The following is a 7,740-nucleotide window of genomic DNA, read 5'->3' as shown; positions in this document are numbered from 1 at the left end:
CATTTTGTTGTGTTTACATAGTACAGTTTCCTTTTGCTTTTCTGTTACTAGAGTTCAAATTCAAACTTTCTCACTGACGAGTTAGGTTTCATTTGGCAAGTTTCGTTCTGAGCTTTGAGAATCTTATCTGTAAACACGGAATTTATAAAAGCTTCCTTGCAAGACTGCTAGTAGAGGAGCACCTGGCACAGAGACACCTCTCAATTAAGACTACTAGTCCTTCCTTAAGTAACATTCTCTATTGATTGAATAATACCACCCCCCCCCATTGAATTTGCAGAACTGAATGTCAATGCCTCTTCGTGACATCTTATGTAGTTGATTTTCCTTATTGAAACATTCTTCACTTGTTCTTTCTTTTTTTAATTTTTCTAAGTTTATTAATTTTGAGAGAGAATGTGAGGGCAGGAGCAGACAGAGAGAGAGAGAGAGAGAGAGAGAGAGAGAGATTCCCAGGCAGGCTCTGCACTGTCAGTGCAGAGCCCAATGCAGGGCTCAACCTCACCAACCATGAGATCATGGCCTGAGCTGAAGTCAGATGCTTAACCCAGGCGACCCTTCGCTTGACTTTTCTATGACACTACACACTATCATTTTCTTCCTCCCTTTCCAGAAATGACTTCTCTATCTCTTGTTGTATTTCCTTCTGATTTCCAAACTGTGGTTATGCTTCAAAGCTACCTGTTCAGTGCCCTGTGTATTTCTATTTAATCTCTTTCTTGCACATCTCACCTACTCTTACGACTTCAACCATGTGAAGATGTAGCTCCAACACTGAATCAAGCTCTAATGCTGCATCTCTAATATCTATTAGATAATAGCACCAGCTTGCATCTGTGCACTGTGTTCTAATTTACAAGACAATTTCATATAAATGGTGATATAGTCTTATATAGCTTACAAGAAAGAATCTTTAGTCACACTTTATAATATCATTCAAATATTTTGCACCCATACATCTTACTTGATATTACTATTAATGATAATCATTTTTGAGCACCTGCACTAGGTCATTTTGTAGGTAGGTATGTATCATTTAATCCTCTTATCAACCCTCAGGCAGGCATTCCTAGATCTTCTGGTCATTGGTGCTATTTGCCGAGCATTTCTGACTCTCCGTTTTCCAGGCAAATTAAGAATGTACTTCCTGACCCCCTGTGATTGAGTGAGACCATGTCATTAGTTCTGGGCAATAAGTTGTGAACATAAATGATAATGTATGTCACCTCTGAGACACAGCACTTAATTGTTGCTATGAGACTCTCCAGAACTTTCTTTCCCTTCCAAAAGTGACCAGTAATTTCTATTAATTAGATAGTGGCTGCTCCATTAACGATGATCCTAGAGTCCCCCCACTGACAATGAATGTGCAATACAAGCACGAAATAAACCTTCAGTGTTTTAAGCCACTGGGATTTGAGGATTATACATTCCAGCAGAATCTCTGGTTCAGAGAATAATTTGCTTGAGGTCATAAGGCCAGTAAATGATGCAGCCAGAATTTGAACTGTGGTCTCTATTAATCTCTTCTACCACATGAAAAATTCTTCAAGGGCAGGGACTCTTGTGCTCCAGATTGTGTCCTTGTTTGGGAAAATAACTGGGTCTGGAATGATTAGAAGTCCAATACGAAAGACAACGAGACCACCTTGAAAAGCCCAGAATCTCTCTCATTAGTCAGCCCTTCTATTCCTAAATACCCCAAAGAGATTCTTACCTTGGTCAGAAAACACAGCTCTCCTCTCATACTCAGATATTAAAGGAGAGACCTACTTCACCTTGGATCACCTGGAGATAACAAACCAGTCTCAGTCCTTCAAGACAAAAGTTTTCACTCAGCTGCAAAACTAACTGAGTAGTTCCTGGTCACAATAAAATTCCTGAATACAATGAACCTAATTCCTGAAGTGACTGAAAGAAAGCTCCCTGAGCACTAACCATATTCCTTCGGTGCTGCTTCTCTTACGGAATAAACAAGTCAGTGCCTAGATGCAGACCTTAGAAATACAGTGCCCTGATTTTAATCAATGTATGAAAAAAGAAAAAGAAAAAACAGTCCATTTGCCATGACTTATATCCTTTCCAGTGGCCCAGAGATTATGACCCTGAACCTAAGAAGAAGGAACTATGGCAACAGCTCATTTTTTTTACCTGAAAGTAAATAAGTATGGAAGTAACAATATGAGCATTTAGAGACCAGCTACACACAGAGATTTGGCTGCAGTTTCAGAAGAGAAGGCAAACATTAGTAACATCACGTTTTAAAACAAAAAGAACATTTATATTGTGGACAAAATGTACAGAAGGCCAGAAAGAAAGGTAGAGGAAGGGGTAAGAGTATCAGGACTTCATAAAGTAACACCAAGAGATACTAACTAGACCAGAAAATGCTAATTGACTCTTAGAATCCACTCTTCCTTCTTTGTGTTAGTAACAGAACCCTCTGCAATTTTTTTTAATTTTTTTTTTAACGTTTATTTATTTTTGGGACAGAGAGAGACAGAGCATGAACGGGGGAGGGGCAGAGAGAGAGGGAGACACAGAATCGGAAGCAGGCTCCAGGCTCTGAGCCATCAGCCCAGAGCCCGACGCAGGGCTCGAACTCACAAACTGAGAGATCGTGACCTGAGCTGAAGTCAGACGCTTAACCGACTGAGCCACCCAGGCGCCCCAGAACCCTCTGCGATTTTAGCTGAACATACTGCTACCTTTCTCAGCCTCCCTTGCTGAGACCATGATATTAAGTTTTGGCTGATGGAAAATAATTTGAAAGATCGCGTCACCTCCTTTACAAAGTCACTTACTTCAGCCGTCCTCTTCTTTGGGAAATGGCAACGACTGTAGCAGCATGCCTGGACCGTGCCATGGAAGCTACTTGAATGGGAAGGCAAGCCACCTGTGGGCTATTACCTACCCTGGGCTACTGTGGGAGAAAAAAGAAACTTTTGCTCACGTAAGTCACTCTCCTTGGAATCTTTGTCACAACTGCTTGGCATGTAGCCTACCAACAGCTGATGAACAAATATTTATTGTTACAAAAGTGAATAGTAAGGGAATTTCAAAGTCAACAGCGGTAGACAGATTGGAGAAGAGAGAGCAGATAGATCCTTCTTTTTCATGACTGGATATCACACAAAACAGATGAATCAAGAAGCAGTGCTATAACTATATTGACTAAAATTAGGGAACTACCAGAACGATTTAAAAACATTACTCCAGAAGAATGACACAGAGATGGAGACGGGGGTGGAGTTGGAGATGGTTCCCATGTACCAAGAACCATGCGCAGGTTTTTCATAAAAATAAAGCTTATACGTGCAAAAAAGATGGAATGCCTTAACGGACCATTTCACCTAAAGAAAGAGTTGCTAATGTAGGCTGACTAAATCCTACGCCTGGGACTATAAACTACAGTATCTACATCTATCACTAAAAGAGTATTTTTAATGAGTTGACTATAAGCCCTAAACATATGTGTCCTTAAATCATGTCTCAAATATTTTAAGTTAGAACTCTGCCACCATTCCAGGAAAATAGAAAGTTTTAGCACCGGAAACTGCAAATAAATATTTGCTCTTGTACCAGAATTTTAGCATTCCTCCCCTCCAAGTTTATGTTCTGCTGCAGAACGTAAGAAAATTATACAATGAAATTCTCATGACGGTATGTGTTGTGGCTTGAATCTGATAGCGCAGATAAAGGAGAAGTTTTATGAAAATGGACTCCTATCACACTGAAAGATAAAGCTTCACGGCCTCTATCAACTACCCTTTGATCCCAAGTTGGACTTAGGAGAGAGGAGAAGACATGAATGAAATCATAGAGCGAAAGATATATAATATTTTACAAAATGTCTTTCTACTTTGTCCCACAGTAGTTTTCTTTACTAATTTTAGGTGGTCAAATCATGTTTTTAAAAGAATTTGGGGTCCTGAGAAACTTAACAGGAACCCATGGGGGAGGGGAAGGAAAAAAAAAAAAAAAAAAAAAGGACGTTAGAGTGGGAGAGAGCCAAAGCATAAGAGACTGTTAAAAACTGAGAACAAACTGAGGGTTGATGGGGGGTGGGAGGGAGGGGCGGGTGGGTGATGGGTATTGAGGAGGGCACCTTTTGGGATGAGCACTGGGTGTTGTATGGAAACCAATTTGTCAATAAACTTCATATTAAAAAAAAAAATAATAAAATAAAAGAATTTGGGGGGCGCCTGGGTGGCTTGGTCGGTTAAGCGTCCGACTTCGGGACTTCGGCTCAGGTCATGATCTCACGGTCCGTGAGTTCGAGCCCTGTGTCGGGCTCTGTGCTGACTGCTCAGAGCCTGCAGCCTGTTTCAGATTCTGTGTCTCCCTCTGTCTCTGCCCCTCCCCTGTTCACGCTCTGTCTCTCTCTGTCTCAAAAATAAATAAACATTGAAAAAAAATTAAAAAAAAAAGAATTTGGGTTTTCCATATGCATCTCAAACTATTCGTTTGTTTCTTTACCAACTTATTATTGGTAAACTCAATTTGTTTCTTTCTGTACTAATTTGTTATTCTTTCTGTATTCCTGATCCTGTTAAAAACTACTTCCATCCACCCAGTCACTAAACTCCAAATCTGAGAGTCATCCTCATTTTTTTTTCATTTTAACCATTCATATCTAATTGACACTAAGTGCTGTCAAATTTATTTCCAAGATACTGCTCAAATACATCCTTTTCTTCTCATCTTTCATCTAGAATGCAGTAATGGCCCCTTATGGTCTTCCTGCCTCTAACCTGAGTCCCCTCACATCTACCCTCCCTACTGCTGCAAAAGTGTTGTGTACTAGTTCTGACCATGTCAATAGCCCCGCTTCAAGTGCTTCCAAGCTCACTAGCACCTACAAGGGAAAATTCAGCCAATCTGGCCAGGCATTCAAGACCTATCAGCTTCACTTCTTTTCCTGCTTGTATAACTTCTGCCCGCAACACTCCCTGGTACATGATAGGCTCCATGAACTCTCTTGTCCTTTACTTTGACTCTAGTACCTTACACAAAGCCTAACCCCTAGTAGGCATTCAATAAGTATTTTTTGGTAAATAAATACTCTGTTCTGATGGTGGCCAACTATTTATCCTACCCTCGCCACACCACCCACAGACTCATAAAAGGAATGAACTCTTCATTTTTATCCTTCAAGACCAGTTTAGACATCATTTCCTCCAGGAAACCTTCCCTTATGGTGGTTCCACACACTCCTCTCCCTATCCCTTCCATTAGAAAGGAATCAACTCTTCTTCATAGTAGTTCTTACTTCAGTGCCTCTATTATTATAACTACTTCTGCACGTTAGAGTTTCAGGTTTATATATATGCCTCTCCTACAACCTCTTTGAGAATAGTCAGTGGTATTTGCCACTGTAAAATAAAGGCTCAATAAATGTTTTCATGGAACCAAACTCAAATGTCACTTCCTCTGTCTTCCCTCATCTCTGTGCATAACATCCCAGTTCCCGTAAGACTAGAGTCCTATGCTCTATCTAGTCAATGTGGTATACAGGAAAGAGGCAGAGCTAGGTTCAAATTCTGACTCCATCACTTAGCCCACATGATAAATCTTGAGCAAATTAGTTACTTTCTCTAATCCTCAGTTTCCTTACTTACATAATGTAGATCATAACACTTCATTAGGTTTTGGAAGGATTAAATGAGATAATATTTTTGAAAGCAATTAGCAGACTGCTCAATGAATTTTGCTCCCCTTACTGAAAAGAAAAAAAGTAAGAGCTATCATGTAGAAACAGAAATAGAACATGAAAGAGTGTGTATGTATGTGTGATGTGTGTGCATGTGCATATATGTGCATATATGGCAGCGTTTAATTAGCTTAGTTTTGGACCAGGTTAAGAATGAGGTGCTTCATGAAAAGATGTTCAGCGTCGCTCCTTATCAGGGAAATACAAATCAAAACCACACTCAGGTATCACCTCACGCCAGTCAGAGTGGCCAAAATGAACAAATCAGGAGACTATAGATGCTGGAGAGGATGTGGAGAAACGGGAACCCTCTTGCACTGTTGGTGGGAATGCAAATTGGTGCAGCCGCTCTGGAAAGCAGTGTGGAGGTTCCTCAGAAAATTAAAAATAGACCTACCCTATGACCCAGCAATAGCACTGCTAGGAATCTACCCAAGGGATACAGGAGTACTGATGCATAGGGGCACTTGTACCCCAATGTTCATAGCAGCACTCTCAACAATAGCCAAATTATGGAAAGAGCCTAAATGTCCATCAACTGATGAATGGATAAAGAAATTGTGGTTTATATACACAATGGAATACTACGTGGCAATGAGAAAAAATGAAATATGGCCTTTTGTAGCAACGTGGATGGAACTGGAGAGTGTGATGCTAAGTGAAATAAGCCATACAGAGAAAGACAGATACCATATGGTTTCACTCTTATGTGGATCCTGAGAAACTCAACAGGAACCCATGGGGGAGGGGAAGGGAGAAAAAAAAAAAAGACGTTAGAGTGGGAGAGAGCCAAAGCATAAGAGACTGTTAAAAACTGAGAACAAACTGAGGGTTGATGGGGGGTGGGAGGGAGGGGCGGGTGGGTGATGGGTATTGAGGAGGGCACCTTTTGGGATGAGCACTGGGTGTTGTATGGAAACCAATTTGTCAATAAACTTCATAAAAAAAAAAAAAAAAAAAAAAAAAAAAGAAGCACAGCTCAGCTGGTGCCTCCAATTCTTGCTCCACTTCCTAAATTTTATGTCGCCTCGTTGCGCTACTGTAGTTGTTAGGAAGGCAAGCGCCGAAAGGGAAAAAAAAAAAAAAAAAAAAAAAAAAAAGAATGAGGTGCTTGTCTAACAGACAACTAAGATTAATTTGAGATTAGTTTTTCTATTACAGCAATATGTTTCAGTGACTGCCAAAAAAAAAATCATATCTTTGACAAAAAAATTTCAAGTTTTGCAATCAACTGTTTCAGTCGTTCACACAGAGTGACTAACTTTATGCGTGAGTGAGACCAATGTACTAATAAAACAGAAATCTGACAAAGTAAACTTTTGGTCAACTCTAATTTCAACATTTCAGTAAGAGTTAGAAAATACTGTTGCAATGCACCTAAAAACTGTCAATGTCACTCACAAAGATAAAACTGTTCTAGAACTTATAATGAATTTTGCATCACGACTCAGAATTAGAGGTACTGAATTTCCAGTACTAACCTTGTGACTGATACTAATTTGTCACTTGAATGCCAGTAAATTCTATTATTCTTAGGCTCTTCTTCCAAACAGATGCTAGCAACTTTTTATATTTCATAATTACACTATTATTTACATTCGGGTTATTCTATAAGCATTTCAAAGCCTCCTAATTGTGCTTTGTTGGATTCCTCTTATCAATTAAATGTTGTTTTGCAAATAAAGGGCTTACATGTTATATAACACTCTGTAATTCCTTCAGATAACAAGAGAGCTCAGGAAACATGCATGCATATATTCTGCATGCAGGGGAAAAAAAGGCCTCAAGGATGAACTCTAGCCAAATGATACAATGATCATAATATCCTTAAGAATGGTAAAATTGAGGTAGAAAAGGTATGATGGTAATCACTAAAGGCAGTAGATGTTATATAATTAAGTGAAATATGTTCTCTCCTTAAAAGAGAGAACATATAAAAATAACACTTCTACAATAACCATGTGGATCTATAGCCCCACTTTCGTTAACAAAGGCAGAGCAGAAAAAATAAAAGAATCCCAGACTTC

Source organism: Lynx rufus, unplaced genomic scaffold (genome assembly GCF_022079265.1).
Source record: "Lynx rufus isolate CCGP_SWC_20201006 ecotype Redwood Valley unplaced genomic scaffold, mLynRuf1.p SCAF_7, whole genome shotgun sequence".
Classification (NCBI taxonomy): Eukaryota; Metazoa; Chordata; class Mammalia; order Carnivora; family Felidae; genus Lynx; species Lynx rufus.
Note: the sequence above shows the minus strand (reverse complement) of the source record.